This window comes from Solanum pennellii, chromosome 4 (assembly GCF_001406875.1).
Source record: "Solanum pennellii chromosome 4, SPENNV200".
NCBI classification, from domain to species: domain Eukaryota; kingdom Viridiplantae; phylum Streptophyta; class Magnoliopsida; order Solanales; family Solanaceae; genus Solanum; species Solanum pennellii.
In genome coordinates this window covers 65,964,422-65,982,167 of record NC_028640.1, presented here as the reverse complement: position 1 = coordinate 65,982,167, position 17,746 = coordinate 65,964,422, and the positions used below count along the sequence as shown (strand labels likewise).

The following is a 17,746-nucleotide window of genomic DNA, read 5'->3' as shown; positions in this document are numbered from 1 at the left end:
AACGGAAAAGGGTCTAAAATACCCTTTAAGTATTGAAAATGGTACAAAATTACCCTTCATCCACCTATTGGCTCCAAAATACCCTTCCCACCCACCTATTGGGTCCAAAATACCCTTGTCATCCATCTTTTGGTTCAAAATTGACCACTTATTTAACGATTTTATATTTAAACTATTTAAATATTTTTAAAATACGTGGCGCTCAACTATTTGTTATAATTTAACTTATTAGTATAATTTATAAATCAATCCATTACCCACCCATTACTAATTAAATTCCTCTTAATAAACCCGTCACGTTATTAATGCAAGCTACTACCAATTGAGTGTTTTTAAAAATTATAGAAGTAAATTATCATACATTTAAGTGGCTAAATAAAAATCACCGATAAACTTAAAAGTCTGACTATGTCCATCTTAATTATTCTTACGTCTCAATTATGTGATGTTACTTCATAGGTAACTTTTTTTCAAAATAATATATTAAAGGTTTTAAAACAAATCATAAATATTTATAAAATTATACTTAAAAAAAGTGCATGAATTAATTCGGAATGTATTACTTCTTTACCTTTAATCATAAATTTCTAATTCAATTTTGAAAGAAAGTGTCCTCCTAAATAAGCGGCTCAACCTAAATTTAATTGGGGCTTCGATTCGGACTCGAATAATTTTGAATGTCATTTTCAGGAATCTACAATTTCATCGTGTTTTAGTAGTATTTGTGACGATTTTGATATTATAATTGGATTATTAATTGAGTGAGGTTTAGTTAGTAATGATCGGGTAGTGGGTTGGTTTATAAATTAAAATTATAATCAATAGTTGAACGCAAGTATTTTAATAAATATTTAAAGAGTTTAATTTTAAAACAATTAAAGAAAGTGGTCAATTTTGAACCCAAAGGTGGATGACAAGGGTATTTTGGAGCCAATAGGTGGATGAAAAGTGCATTTTGGAGCCAATAGGTGGATGGAGGGTAATTTTGTACCATTTTCAATACTTCAAGGGTATTTTAGGCCCTTTTCCGTTCTCCTAAATGCATTGACAATCTCTTAAATTTAATTGAGTGTTGGATATTTTTGGTATGCACAATTGGTTGCTTACCACTTGAATTTTGTCATGGTATGCCTTTGTTTTTGATAACCAAGAAATCCGTCTGTGACCGCCCTTTGGACCAATCACAACCTTCTAAACTTAGTGGATAATGCCCTCCCCCCCAAACCTTTCTCCACTTAAATATCAGACTTTGTTTTGCATTGTGTGAGACTTGAACCTGCGACCTAAACCACAAATCCTTCACCTTTTGCCACACGAGCTAAGCCTTGGGGGTTGTACTATGCCTTTATATAACTACCCTTTCTAGAATATTTCTAGATCTTTCTCTCAAGAACACCCATTCTACAGATCTTTATTTCTTTACAACTCTTGAACATTAACATTGAGCACATGAACATAAATGTTTCTCCTGACACTTCGAATTCAAATATTGGAAAAGTTTTGGACGTGTTCTCAAACATTCATTACATAGATAAGTTAATCAATTAAAATATATCAATTTTTTTAATTATACACATATTTTCGTTACTCATTCTAATATATATTTTCTAATTTCCATATGAATAATTCACCTATTTTATCTAAGTATTAGTAAGGAGAATCAATTCTGCCTAGCCACTTTAATGTAGGCGTTATTTGCAACTAATAATAATTAACAATATAATTATGACCATAAAATAGAGAGGTCCACCCCCTAATTGAGCTAACAAGCTGAAAACAATAAAGTCAATCATACTAATAACAATATTTGTGGGTCCATCCCTTAATTGACATGTGCTAAATTACTTGTGAGAACTCCCAAAAACGATCAAGACTGTGCATGGAGATGAATATTGGGGCATTTTTTTCTATTTTATGTTTGGAGTTCATGGTACATAGTTCAATAGATATAGAGATAAACAAATATTCTTTTATTAGTCATCTCAAACCTTTGATTTATATATGTCTGGCATGTAATCATCATATTCATTCATATATTATTATAATTGAGAAGCTCCAAAGTAAAAAGTTAAATTACCATTTTGCTTTTTTACTAAATTAAAACTTTTATAATTTTCATATATATATATTGAATCTTCTTATTCTCATTTCAAAATCTTGACCTTTTAAATTTCTCACACAAATTTAAAAAAAAATACAAATGAGTAATTATTCCTTAAAGACAAGAAATTAAAATAGATTCATGTATCTTTTAAAGTTAAATTTCATCTCTATCTTTTTTATATTTATTTTAATAGTATTTGACCTTTCAATTTTTCATGTGTCTTTTCATATTTTCGTAATTTTGTTCTATAAATTTAAGGGAAACTTACATAAATATACTATAATAAAAAAATATTTACCATTTATAGCAATAATATTTTTACCTCACTTGATCACTTTTAATTCATTTATAATACAAGTTTAATACATATTACAAAGAACAATTTATTATTCACATATAATACAAATTTTAATGATGAATAATACATTTATCACACATTTTAATACACTTATAATACAATGTGACAATTTTTTACCAAACAAACATGATATATTTCAAAAAACAATTATAATTCATATATATTGCATACATAATTCACTTTTAATACATATTACAGATTTAACAAAGCATTGCTATAAATGGTAATAAACAAAAAGTATCGCTAAAATCAGTAATTATTTTTTAAAATGTATTAATTTATGTAATTTTTCCTAAATTTAACTTTTCCAAGAAAAGTTTTATTTACTATTCCTACAATTGTTGTGTATAGGAAATCTAAAATTTATTTCACTCAATAAATTTTCTTTCTTTCATCTTCCTTTCATCTTCCAATAGTAACTTCTTTTTACATTATTCATTCATATTTTAATACTAGTCTTTGCTCACGTGCAACGCACGTGTACCCTATTAATTAATATTTCATTTTTTTTAAATGACACAAGTATAAAATATATAAATGAGGCATAAAATAGATTTTTCAGAAAAATAATCATAAACTTGAAACAATGAAGGGTGACATGTATACTCCAAATTTTGTGAATTAATTGAAACGTCAAGTAATATTACCCTATTATCAAATATAGATATGAGAACCATATATTTATTCACTGGTCATTTGTATTACATACACTTGTATTATATATATGCATGACTTTTCAATTTAATTGGTACCATAAAAGTGAGGTTCAACCATATTATTTTAATTGTTACCATAAAAGTGGCATTACTACGATGACTTTCTGAAAGTTAATGTCTCTATGATCCTATACTATGTGTTGACAGTAATAACTACATTTCTTAAAGGATGAAAAAGTTCGTCAAAGAACCAACAAAAATTGAAATCCCAAGATAAAAAATAGAAAACTATCACATAACGTATAAAATTGAGCAATACCTCGAGAATACATTTCAAAATTACTAAAAATAGTCAAAAAATAAATATAAAGAAACATTCAATGATACAACATATTAACAAGACCACACAAAAATAAAATAATAACTGTGTAAACCTCTTCTAGTCTAGATTAAAACCATAATGAGGCTAAGCATATCAAATACCATAAAACCAATAAAAAAGTTGATATTCAAAGAATACATCAAAATCTAATATTAAGAAAGAAGAATCAAAAGCAAATAACACTAAAAAGATCACACAAAATTAACAAATTGTATTACAGATTCTTAGCACAATTTGATGAAAACAAGATCAAAAACTTAAAGAAAACATATTAAAATACAATAAACAAAATCAAGATTAAATAAATAAAATAATAAAAAAGAAAAAACATAAAGATTCAATATGAATGAAATTACCTTTAGTGTCTATACTACTTCTTGTATATCTTTTCTCTATTAACAACAAAAGGTGAAAAAGAAATAATCACTGACACAGTCCCAAGCCAAAATTAAATTGATTTTGATAAAGAAGAATTGATATACACATTTATTAAGAAAAATACAACTTTTGGTCTTTCCTCTTCTTGTAACTATTTCCCAAAAGAATTTGAACCATTGTGTCTAGAGGCATGAATTTAAATTAAAAAAATATTATCTAATATTAAATTAATTATATATTAATATTTATTTAGTTTAGAAATAAAATAAAGACAAAATAGTAATTCAACTTTTAAGTTGAGAGCTTCATGCTTATAATAATATATGATATGATATAGAATTTCTTTGTTATTATTGGTTGTACATAGTTTAATCTTCTCAATGATATTTATTCTGATCAATTTTTTCACATTCGTTAAATACTCTATAAAGTGTATCATAAGGTGGGTTTGTCCAATTATTTCATTTGCCTTCTTTGGTTAGATTTATCCTCCAAAAAGAGTCTACTTCAGGTAAATCTATTTCAATATAATTGATTTAGCTACAAATATTGACCAACACTTTTTGTATTATTGCTAAGCTAGCAGCATATTCACTTCTTTTAGTATAATATCTATTTATGAAAAGCTTCTATTGCAATAAAACTCAAATTCAGATATAAATTGATCTGTGAATGCCTTTGCACATTTGAACTTTGAAATATGGACATGGACTATGTTTGGAGCACACAAGTTCATAGTTAACTGTGTGCTCGTGTAGTTTCAAATGGTATGAAATACACGTGTGTTGCACGTGTTCGAGAACTAGTACAAAAGATGTGTACTAGGCCATTGTCTAGTTTTTACTCTTCTGTCTCTTATTTAAAGTTATGGATTACTTATTCTTTAGCAAGGGAGATAGAAGTCTATATAAGGACTGCAAGGTTATCCTGACCGAGTATCTTACAGCTTAACATAAGCTTTTGGCAATGGATTTAGAAATTAAGAGGAAGTGGAAGAAGAGGACTCTTAATGACCTAACAAGGATCAAATGGGTGGTTTGACCCCTCTAACAAGGCCATCTACTTTAATTACTCTTTTTTCTTACTCCCTTTAACACCTGATATATCTTGTTATACATAAATATCCATTTATTATACATTATACATTGAATCTAACAATCTAAACCCTTCTCCACAACTATATACACTATTATATAGTTGTGTGTGTATATCTATTGAAATCCCTGAATAGCTTTTATTATTAGGTAACTGAGAAAAGTTCACACAAAACTGTTACAAGAGAATCACAGAATTAAGCATGAGGCAGTGACACATGTGTCTTTATTAGGTCTTTCATGTTGTTATGAGGAACTAACTTATTTGCAAAGACAAATTTACAATATAATATTTTCAAACAAAGGAACTCTAATAAGCTAAAGGCATAGTATCATTGTAAGGATCACCAAATGCTGCAACATTCCCTGGCCTTGAAAATACAATCTACAAGGTAAGAACCACCACTTGATCAGTTGTTTAGGTGAAATGACTACAAGATTTCTTGTAAAAAGATGGAATAATTAAGTGCATGCATGTATTTACTGTTGAAGACATGATTTAATAAAGGCTTAATACATAGACAACAGCTTGAACTTGTTAGTAAATATCATTTGTACACTCGAACTATGCCTAAACACATGATAAAAGTAGCTCACATAATTCAACACGATATAAACAGAGTTGGAATTTTACCACTACCCTTCACAAAAGACACGACATGTTAAATGTATAACATTGCCTCTAATTTCTTAAGCTTTTAGATGTCTTAAATTTTTAGATGAGATAGTTAACATAATTCAATATTGCTTTTATGTTCTTATCTAACATTTTTTCCTTTATAAACACCTCTATCTACACCTGTATTTTCACTTTGTCTAACAAACCTATTGACGTTATTTCATTCTTTGCTACCTACAAGTGTCACTAAACTATATCCACATACCGCGCCCCTGCTTTTCACTACGATTATATATATTTCATCGACATTTATCTTTCTATCATTGGTAAGATTATGTTATAAACATTTATATTTTAACAAAAGAAGAAAAATCACTTCTTGAGAGGTAGTTTTCTATAAAAATATAATTGAAAGCATCCTTTTAAAAGAAGACTAGAGGACGAAAGAAGCAGCTCAGATGAGTTACATCAGATAAAGCTATTCATCACCATACCTGATAATCTCCTACCGTGCACGTTTTCAATCCAGCAGCACAATAGTCAAAGTAGTACTCCCATGTCCTGATGAACTTGTCATCGAATCCCAAAGCACGAATTTGGCTAGTGACACAGAGTTATCAATAGTCAAGAATCAACATTTAGAACTGATCAAACTACAAATGATTCCCAAAGGAAACATGTTTCACTCAGTATAGAAGGTTGTATGCTTATATTAGTCTTGTTACCTTTGATTTTTAAAGAAGTTTCTCCGCCAACATTTCAGTGTTTGATAGTAATGAATTCCTATATTTTCCAGGTGCTCTACGCTGCATTTAAATCATTAATATCAGATACCTGTAGAAATAAATGCTTTTGAAAAAGTGACAAGCATACTAGTGTGAAATCACAATCATCAACTCTCTTACCATAGCCGGGATGTAGCAGCCGTGACTGACGTTACTTGAGATAGTGCATTCAAGCCTCCGCCTGGGAATATGTACTCTCTCATGAAGTCTGTGCTATGCCTGTGACTGTCATACCTCTCATCTGGTATTGAAATGAACTAGGCAAATCCAACATTCATGAAAAGCAGCATAAAAACCAAGAGTGACATAACTGTGAAGAAATTGATGTTGAAAATGAACTTCATATTCGAAGAAGAAAAGTACATGTACTAGACTAGATTTGAGAGTCCTACTTTCTCCTAATTTTGTAACAATTGAAGCGAAAAAGTGAACAAAGTAGAATGTGTTGAGAGGTCAGTTGAAATTCATTACCTGCAGAACTAGAAGCCCATCTTCTGCCAATGCAGACTCACAACAAGTAAAGAATTCCCCTATGAAATCATGACCAATATGTTCCAACACCTCGCTTAAAAATTATTAGTACAATAGTAACACTAGCTCAACATGTAGTGAATGATACAATATGTCCAGATGTAGATGAATAAAAGCTCACCATGATATAATCCTGTCATATTTGTCCTTGTTTGGGATTTGGCGATAGTCACATAGGAGAAATGTTATTTGATCCTGTGAAAAAATTCTATCAATTTAAATTTTAATAGAAAACGCTAGCTCTGAAATATCCCAAATTTGGCTTAGTGTTATGCACATATTTTCCTGTTAATCTTTCAAGGACAAATGTTGGAATACAACATATAAAGAAGCATTTCAGAGAAAAAAAATTATTGCAACTTCCGCGGACCCCTTCTCTGTTCCTGATTTGCAAATAAGCTTTTTATGGAGCTATTGAAGTTTGGCACGAACGAAATGAAAAAGACGTTTAGTTCATGAAGTGTGTTAGTTCCTTCTTTTCTGTGTCGGTTAGATGAAAATTTCCTGAAGCACAGTATAATGATTTCCATATTATACTCTTTGTAATATCTCTTATCCAGTTACAGAATTTTGAAAAGCTTCTTCAAAGTTTTCTGAAAAATCCTCATCAAATGTTCTTAAAATACGCAGCAACAAGAATGAAATGTTAAGTCATCTAGACAAAAGAGAAAGGAACTCCAAACTCTAAAAATTTTGAGTTTCCCTAGACATTGTACGTACTAACTCCGCCTGAGTGAGTTTTGCCCATGATATTGCATGTCCCAAGCCCAGATAAAGGAGGAGGGTAGCGGTAGCATAAAATTTACCAATTCATGACGATAGACATTGTAAGTACTATTATACCTGTAGGCCTGCTTGCTCAACTTTCAACTGTGCATACTCCAGTTGCTGCTCGGAGAGAGTTACACCAGTATATTTACATCCGGTTTGCTTGACAACTTCCACAGCAAAACCTCCCCAACCAAATCCAATCTCTAAAACGTGATGTTCCTAGCTAATTTTTGCCTAAAAAGAATAGAAGCAGAATCATATTATGCCTGAAACTTATGCAGAAATGGAAGAGACTTTTACTTAGTTGACGACTCACCTTTCTAATGAGAAGAGAGATCTTTCTTAGCTGTGCATCTTTCAGGTCTTCATCCTCACTCTAGAAAAATCATAAAAAAACTGAATCACCGTGGAATGAGATTAAAGAACATGAAATGCAGCTTAATATACAAAGGCAAAAAGTCGGAAGCATTTAAAAGTTTGAGAGCGAACCTTGAAAATTGCACATGAGTATGCCATTGTCTCATCCAGAAAGAGTGAGAACAGTTCATTTCTCTGGAAAAGCACACCACAAAGCTTATCAACAATAGCAACTGGAAAAAGTATGGCCAGGATTGGGTACTTCAATTTTACTACTGATCTATGACATCCCCTATATTCTTTGGGTGATATAATATGCAAGTTAACTAATTACCAGGTCATAATGACGAGAAATATTCCGACGAGCCTGAGTCAGGGTGTTTCGATTTGAAACATGACGAATGAAATATTTTGCAGATGACAGTGCTGCTGTAAGAAGCAATGGAGTCCACCAGACTCTATAGCATGAAAAGTGATGAAGAACATTAACATATGAACAGAAGTTCATGTTTCTTGATTTCAGGTCAGTAAACTATTTTACCTTTCCTTTCTTGATGATCTAACAGATGCTTTCAAATCTCTGTTGGCAATGAATATCTGCAAAAGATTTCGGGAAGCTAAGTACAACCGAAAGATATTAACTAAGAAATCTTTTCATTTCCTCACCAATATAAGATTAAGAAGACCTTCATTCTTATCAACAAAAGAGAAATCCCCTTGAATAAAAGCATCAGCAAGACCTATGTCAGCTTGAGTTGCAACCTGCAAGAGAGATTATCTATGTTAAACAATTTTGTTGAGTTATTATTTGCTCAGTTGCTAGGGCAAAAGAAATTTTAAATTTACCTTCCAGTAAAACTGTGTACTATGAACTCTAAGAGAAACTTTAAGAGAGCACTTCCGCTTGGTTCCTTGGAAGGTGAAAATCGTGCCTCCTTCTTCCAACAAGCTGTGTATTGAAACATGTAAAATTATTATCCAGACATCTATATTAATCACGAAAAAAAAAACTGAAAAATCTCGGAGTAATAAAATAATATTGTGATTCACACGTGATTTGTTTTGCAGTAGATTTTCCACATGTATATGAACTTTTAGCCAAAGAGACTGGAATAAAAGAAGTTATTTTCTCAATAAAATAATCGTTCTGCATCTCATTACCATTAAATTAGCAAGAACAGAAGTGTGATAAAATAAGAAATAGGATTGAAGGAAATAAAGAAGTTTTCAGACATGTAGCTGCCGCTATTTTGGGATTGAAGTAATACAAGGTGAAACTATCATCACTCACATTATGCATCCTGTTTGAATGAAACTTTTGAAAAATCTAGCAACGACAAGGCGTGCACCAGTTTCAGGCCAGGTTGGTACCATATGCTTGGGGTTGTCCCGAATACTGCAACTCCTTCTAAGCATGCTATCTGCAGCAACCACACCCGCCTGAGAGGACCAAAAGGTAGACAATCATCCAAATGAGACCAGAGGCACAACAAAAGCAGGAAATCTATTGAGCGTAAGCGATACTCCAAATAAGGTGATAATTCAAGTTAAATCTGTTGATATTTTATTAGCAGAAGTAGTACTACCTTTAGTCCATTGGCATGGAAGCCATAGCCTGAAAGTATTGAAACAAAAATACATTAATAAGCAGTGAAACACAAGGCGGAAAATGAAGTTTGTGCACTAAAAGAAAGCTAAGACTAAAATTAGAACAACTCAAGCTACAAGTGCTACCAGTAGGTTTCCTTTAACCTTATGTGAAAACAAGACAATGACTAAACCAATACACTAGGTTGTTGTGATAAATTGCTGGAATCAAGTTGAAAACTTGAAATGGAAAGAATGAAGAGTCAATGAATGAAGCACTCTATGAAAAGAGAGGAAATAGAAACATAGTCATTTTATCTGTGAAGAGTCAGAATAATCTCTTAAAACAGATTCAAACTTAAAAACTGCAATTCCCAGGCCTAACATAGAGAACTATAAAAAGTCTAGAGAACGACACTTGATTGCTTCATACTGCAAACAATTTAAATGACAATAGTGAGCGATGCAAACTGCAAAAACCTTCAAGTTGCAGTTAAAGGAACTCATTCTCTAAATTCAACATAGTTGAAGTCTAACAGCTGACTACGCACGAGAGCAGGTTACAAAGGAACATTTATCTTGAAACAACTCTCCATGAAAAGAGATTTATACCTTGATATGCTCCACAAAACCATATTCCTCTCTTCCCTTGGATTTGATGTAGCTCACGTGAAGCTTTTGATGCCGCAACTGAGGGGACTGAGTGGCTTGTTCTCCACTTAACCAGAGTATGTTCTGGTGTGTGAGGAGGATCGACAGTAACGAGATAAGGCAGCTTTGATTCACCAAGATTCTGTAAATTTAGACAGCTCATAAATTAAGAGAGCAGTTACAAGAGAAAAGACTCCCCACTGAAGAGCATTATCTTCTACTTTCTATAGAAGGTCCTAAAAATTACTGGATTCCATAACACACCTGGATTATATTGAGACAATATGTCACACATCCTCTATTATTCATGGTTCCAAGAAAGTTACAAGCACTCCATGTTGTCGGGTTGAGAGGCAGGAATGTTTTGTCACAATGAAGGAAAATATCACTGTCACAGAGGAAGAGAAAGTGATTTTACATTTTAACATCATAAATCCTGTTAAGACTATGATTTAATCCACCAACTCCCTTTGTTACAACCATTCAGCAAGATAAGTAGTGCTTAGTACTGGCAAACAAGCGGGTCGAGTCGAATATGAGCTGATCGAAAATGAGTTGATCAAAAATGGATAAATACTTTTTATATTTGTTTTTTAAAAAAATATTTAGATTTTTTTCCTTACCCCACCCAACCCAACCACCTACAACCCAAAAAAAATATTAATGCCGCTTTTCGTTCTTTTAAGAATGGACCACTTTTACTTACCCATTTAAGTACCCACTTTTAATGGGTAATATGAGTTCTATTCATTTTTTACCCGTCTTAAATGAGTTGGGTAGCCAACCCATTTAAAATTGGTAAATTTGAATAGGTACCCATATAAATTACCCACTCGACAACCTGTAGTAGTACTGGTAGTAGAATTTTAGAGGCGAAATGACTAACTATAGTAATCTTGGCCTCCAATACAATTTTCATATTAGCTCAGAAATATGGAAAGTTATAGCTGTTAAATTGACTAAAATCCGCCACCACTAAAACATGCATTTTAATTGAACTTCACCAAAGCACAAATACAGTTCCTCTGGTAACAGAAAATACAAATATATAAAACATGGTTGTACATTACCTTTTCTTGGAGTAAGATAAACAACATTAGTGATGTCAGTATATGGATAAAAATCCGAAAAGATGAAAGTAAATTAAAGAGGAACGAAATCAAAGGTATTCAAATAGAGGAGATGCCAATACCTATAGACATACTGGAAAGCACTGTATTCTTGTTTCGTCGCCTGTTGCCTCTTTGCCTAACATTTTCAGAGTATTTGGAGCATCTGCAGCCATGATGCATCCATCAAATACTTCTTTGGCACCATCATTAAAATCTACAGTACAACCTGCAAGAGCTTTTTCGTTTACAGTTAGAATCACGAGTAGTTTTTAGCTATGTGATGGTAACGCAATGCAGCAGATTGAAGCTTTTCCTTTGATAAGCACCAAATCACTTGAAAAATATATCATAAAATGAAGAAACACACGTTCTTATACAAATCAACAAGCTAGAGCCCAAGATTAGACAACATAATGTCTTTGAACTTAAGTCAACCTTCACCCCCAACCTTAACATCCCCATCCTTTTATACTTGTAACAAAATACAGAAGAACGGTGGTAAAATAGAGGGGAAATGAATGGTGTATATTACGAATCCTATCAAAGAAGCAACAAAGTAAAGACAAATACACCAATGCATATGCATTCAAAGTTGTGTCCTAGTGGTCAACGAAGTGGGTGCAAATATTAGGTGATTTCTGTCAACCTTCATCAATTTTGGTTTTACCTTTGCAAAGGACCATTTTAAGCCCTTAAGATATATTCCTATCTACTATTATGATAAAATAAACAGCACAATGAACTGTTGCAAGAAGCCAAAAAGATAAAAATCAAGCTAGACCTTCTTCATTTGTCGTTACAGAATTTATATCACAACTAGTTTTTATTTGGCAGCCCCTCTTTTCCAGCTCCTCCTTAATCTGCGTTTGATACCGCCATCAAATCATTATCAAGGATGATACATGCTTAACTTAACAAATCACAGAAGATAGCGGAAGTAAAATCAGTAAGAACTTTGAAGTATCTATGAATGAAAAATCACCTTGTTTATATGTGATCGCCATCTTACAGTGAGCAATTGAGGGAGACCAAAGAGCTATATAAAAAAAGAAATAAAAGCACCCTTAGGCTTAAGGGCAGTAAAATGAGTAAATGTAAGTTCAAGTGCAGTATTTGCATGCACCACATTAAACAATTGGCTATAATCAAACACACAAAGCATGCTACTTGAACAGTAGATAAGAGAAAAAAAAACCTGCAGAAGATGGTGGTCGTGAAGTAATGAAAGAATGTAATACGCAGAAAAGCCCAATACTCCTTCTAAGGGACAGGTCCAGATTGAAGAACATATAGGAATCTGTGGAACATAAGTGCATATCGTTATAGAAAGGACGCCTTGTTGAATGAACAAAAGGCCACTACAAGTATAAAAATAAAATTCAATAACTACGACAAACAAGAGTAGCACCAGATAAGCCTTCTGAAATAATTCCGAATAGACATGTGATTCAATAAATTTCCCTAATGTTTCATTGCGATCAATGTCGGGATTGTTGTCCAGTGCTTCAAGGTAACTGCAATGCAGTGACAAACATAAACATAACAATATAGTCCACTTCCATCAAATGCATAATCTTCAAATGAACAAAGAAGATGCTCTAAATATCTAATGAGATCACTAAATTAAGTTATTGATACCTTATGACATCCTGCCTGAATCTGCTAATTTCTGTTATCATTTGCCAAAAATACGGATTTAAGACATTCTTCTTCTGTGTAAACAAACTAGAGAATCCATTTCGAGTACCCCATTCGCAAGCACGGCCTTGGTCTAAGCTCACTGAGAATGGCATATCAGATATGTCCATATCAACTCCAAGGAACTCAAAAAATTCCATCATGTTTGGATAAATTGCCTGTCAAATACATCATTTTTTGGGGGGTTAAAACAACTCTTCAACACATCACAACTGTAGCTGCCAAGTTATTGTGTTTGTCCAAATTTTGGGCTCTAAACCAAAATGCATAACAGAGGAATTCATGTACTTGGCATTTTATTTGGCCTAAATAATTACCTTATGTTACAAGATTTTCAAAACAAAGATTGGAAATTGCTTTAACATATTGAAAATGACTTAATTTTTCCATCTTACACTAATTAAATCCCAATTATTCAGATAAATCCTACTAATCGTGCTTAGTTTTAAGGATTTATCCAAATATTTAACCTTAATAATTTGTGGATAATAAGGCTTAAATCACATGTTTTGATGAAAAGAAATTGATTAATATTGAAAATTATCAATTTATGTCACCAGGAAAGCAAAAAAAAAGATGAGAGCTCTTAAGGATGGAATTTAAAAAAATCACATGCTTTTAGCCAAATATCTTATTAGGGGAATTGCATATACACTTCGATTATGAGTATTCATCAAATGCCCAAATAAATCCAAAAAAAAAAAATTATAGCCGATTTTCAATTCAACTCACTTATGCAATAGAAATCAAATAATATTTTTTCATATTGAACACACCCTGTATAATTCATAATGGTGACAAACTTACTAAATCGTGCTTACCTAAGTTTTTATCGTAGTATCACGTTGTTATTCAGATGATAAACATCTCAAAAAAGGGTGGAGGCTCTTATGATGGGATAGTAAGAAATCATGTGCTCTTAGTCACATGAAGAATTGACCAAAATAAGTCATTCTATAAATCAATTCACCAAAATAGTATGTTTTTAATTTTGTTTACAAAACTAGTATAAACGTGGTTCACAGTAACGTTTTATGCTTTATTTTATTTTAAAAAATTATTTTTTAAAAAAAATTTAATGAGAAAAGGGACGGTCTGCTAACGACGTTAAATAATAATACGTAATTGAAAATTACGTTTTAACTCTAATACGTTATTGGGAATAACGTTTTAAGCATATATAATTTAATAATAATACGTAACTGGAAATTACGTTTTAACTCTAATACGTTATTGGGAATAACGTTTTAAGCATATATAATTTACAAAGAATCCAGCAATCTCATTTTGGCTACTTTGGGAGGCTTTACAAAGAAAACGATACAAATATGCTAGGGTTGCACTACCCCAACTGTAAGACCCTACTGTAGTGATATCCTCCAGCATAGGCAAGTACATAAGCTTTAAAAGACCACCAGATGTGTCTGCCAATAGTAAACCAGCAATCATCCAAAACATATAACACCTAGCTTTCTCATTGACCATATCCTGTGTTGCCAAGTCGGGTAATCGTGGTTGAAGTCGCAAGTGTGCATTAAGCGCAGAAACCTTGAGACTACTATGTTTAAAGTCTTGAGGTTGTGGACTAAAACCTAATAATCTTTGACAAATATTTTGCCAATCCACTACAGACCTCTGTGGCTCATACCCAACTACCGCATTACCTTTCACGGGTAAGCCATACAATATCTCCACGTCCTGTAAAGTGATCGTACTCTCACCCGTCCTAAAGTGGAATGTATGAGTCTCAGGCCGCCATCTCTCAACTAGTGCGGTGATTAAGCTACGATCAATAACAGGCCTATGAGACCTATAAACACCATATAATCCAGATAGNCAACTATAAGATAAACTAAATCAATGTATGACAAAATTACCTGAATCACAAAAAGAACTCTTCTTTATCAAAGTTTTTTTTACCTTTTTAAAGCAGATCTGCAGCCGTTTCAAAGTTTTGAAAATTTCACCTCCACTCTTCATACAGCATTCATAAACTCCATTGTGCCTTTGGAGCGAGATTTGATGCTAGTTCTCTTCATCCCTTGTAACTTGAAGGTAGGCTAATTTATGTTTTACGCTTCAATGGAAAAAGGAGCTTCTTCCCCAATTTTATATAACTAAACCCTAAACATAAATTATATATGCTTAAAACGTTATTCGCAATAACGTATTAGAGTTAAAACGTAATTTCCAGTTACGTATTATTATTAAATTATATATGCTTAAAACGTTATTCCCAATAACGTATTAGAGTTAAAACGTAATTTCCAGTTACGTATTATTATTAAATTATATATGCTTAAAACATTATTCCCAATAACGTATTAGAGTTAAACGTAATTTTCAATTACGTATTATTATTTAACGTCGTTAGCAGACCGTCCCTTTTCTCATTAAATTTTTTTAAAAAAAATAATTTTTTTAAAAAATAAATAAAGTATAAAACGTTACTGTGAACCACGTTTATACTAGTTTTGTAAACAAAATTATAAACATACTATTTTGGTGAATTGATTTATAGAATGGCTTATTTTGGTCAAAAATTTCAAATATCTTATTAGGCGAATTACAATGCATACACTTGGATTACAAGAAAAAGAAAAATGCTTATAGTCGATTTTCAATTCCAACTCACTTACTCGATTAAAATAAAAAAATACTTTCGTTCGTACTGAATATACGCTATATATGTACTTAACTCGATTGAAGACCATAAATCCAAGGTCAAGATCGACACCATCGACGGTGACGGTGTTAGAATGGCCACTGAGATAATGTTGTTTGTCATAAACCACAACTTTGACACCAATTTTTGCTAATTCATATGCACAAACCAGTCCACTTATCCCTGCTCCCACCACTGCTACTTTCATTTTTATCACTTCAAATATACAATTAAGATTAGAAAAGGGAAGAAAAAAAATAGAGATGTTAAAAATCGATTGAATAAGATATAACGATGACAAACTTACTAATTTAAAATTGTATGCATGTTGAAGAAAGGAAATCATGAAGTGATCATAGAGTAGTACTACTCCCACGGACCACTTTATTTGTCACATTTTTTATGTATTTAGATGTCCCTTAAGAAATTATTGTTTTATATGGGCAGAATCGTTTGATAAGTCTTTATACTTGTATCGCATTGTAAAGTAGACTCTTCTATGAATGTCAAGTGGATCCTTAAACTCAATGAAACATAATATTTTAAACAAATTGCTTAGCTGGAAATGAGTCAAAAGCGTAAAATTAATGTTTTTCATTAAAATACACATATAATCAGAAAAAAAATAGAAAAAACAAAAATATCCCCTTCTTCTCTTTTCCTGCAGAGAAGAAATTAGGTCATATTTTTCATCATTAATTCTTTTTGTAATTTAACTTTGTTAGAAATTACTCATCATTCAAACATACATACATATTGGAAAGAAGAAGAACTTTTTTGTTTTAATAATTCTTTGGGCTGATTTATTTGTCTTTAAATTTAAAATGGGTTACATAATTTGAGCTTTTAATTTGGAGGTTATATTGAAATTTTCTCTGTAAATTGAAAGCTCAAATATCAAAATTATACGAGTTGAATTGAGAAATTTGATAACTCAACTCCAAATCAAAACGACTGAGTCAAATAACTCATCGTTGAACTCGTCGCCCGGATTGTTAAATGAAGATGACAAGAATGTATTGATTGTAGTAGCTCAAGGAATCATTCTAAAGCTGGTCCATTGACTCGATTTCAGCTTTTTGTTGGAGATCAGAAAGAAAATTGCACCGTCACTGTTAAAATCTCCATTATTGCTTCAATTCAGTTTTTTTGGTCTTTGGAGATTTATGTATTCTCAACAATTTTCTAAGGATTCTTGAATTTCAAAGTGTTATGTGAAACAAAATTCATATTGTTTTAAATTTACCAAATGAGAACACCCAATTCACAAGCTATAGCTATGGCAGCAGGTGTAGCTTTTGTGCTTAATTAAGACAGGTGAAAAAAGATGGGAGTGGGAGGTGGGTTTGGAATTTGGAGGCGGCTAGGGTTTATTGAAAGAGATGGGAAAGGAGGTGCAACGTACTTTGAGAAGAAAAATTTTCTTTTAAAGAAAATATTTATTTTTTAATATTTAATTTCTGACTCGTCATTAAAAAATGATGTGGATTTTCATGTGTATTTGGTTGTATCACACGCACCCTCTTCAAATGAAAAAAGGATTTTAAATATTATATTTCATTAAGTTTAAGTGTTCACTTGACAAAGTCACAAGTAAAAAGATTTACTTTATAATCTGATACAAGTATAATCATTTTAATTTGTCTTTTATATATTATATCTTTATTTATTAGTTGAGAAAATAACAATTATGATTCTTGAGTTACTGTCTTATTCCAATTTTGATCCTTATATTATTCAGCTAACCACATTAAATCATTAATTAATTAAAATAATAGCTTTGTCTTTTTGAACTAACACATGTTAAATAGACATAAGTAGTGTATTAATTTTTATTTTTTTTTAAAAAAAAAAGATAAATAAAGAAGAAGAAAAAACAAAAAGAAAGACCCAAATTGATTTTCCTTGGATAACTCCCGAAAAAAAAAACTACTCTTCGATAATAATTGTCTATTATTAATTTGATACATTTTTAAGAAATAATAAATATTAGGGTTG

The 17,746-nt window shown here is 31.6% G+C and overlaps 1 pseudogene; it reads right to left on the bottom strand.

Moving 5' to 3' along the window:
* Positions 1–5,088: 5,088 nt before the first annotated feature.
* On the bottom strand, positions 5,089–15,966 carry LOC107016364 (annotated as a pseudogene).
* Positions 15,967–17,746: the final 1,780 nt, after the last annotated feature.